Source organism: Egretta garzetta, unplaced genomic scaffold (genome assembly GCF_000687185.1).
Source record: "Egretta garzetta isolate BGI_Z169 unplaced genomic scaffold, ASM68718v1 scaffold273, whole genome shotgun sequence".
NCBI classification, from domain to species: Eukaryota; Metazoa; Chordata; class Aves; order Pelecaniformes; family Ardeidae; genus Egretta; species Egretta garzetta.
The window spans coordinates 1,090,235-1,090,692 of record NW_009259236.1 but is presented as its reverse complement, the minus strand read 5'-3'; positions in this window follow the sequence as shown (position 1 = coordinate 1,090,692).

The window sequence follows — 458 nt, the reverse complement described above, 5'->3', positions numbered from 1 at the left end:
CGCCGCTACCGAGGGTCTGGGGCGCGCGCCTCTCCTCAGCCGTTCGCCGCCGCGGCAACGCATTCGCTTCCGCAGCTTCGTCACCACGGCTGTTGCCCATCTTTCCCCTTTTCTCACAGTACCCCTTCTCAAAAAAATCCCACCGTTCCGATTATCCGTGCCTTGTTTGGGCTTTGTCCCGGTACTGCCCGATTTTCACATCTATTCCACTTACAAATAAAGAAGTGTAACTGGGCGGGAAAAGCGGGCCGTGTTGAATCTGCTGAGCTGGAATCACCGCCGGGGATTCTCCTCGCGAATGCGCCTCTGCGAATATCAAAGCTATGTAAAACCACGAAATGAGTGGGGAGCTTCCCCTTTACGACAGACAGTTACTGCGTTTGTGCTTAGGTTTTTTGGGTTGTTTGGGGTTTTTTTAATTACAATTCCCCCCCCCCCCCCGGCGTGGCGGGGGGCGG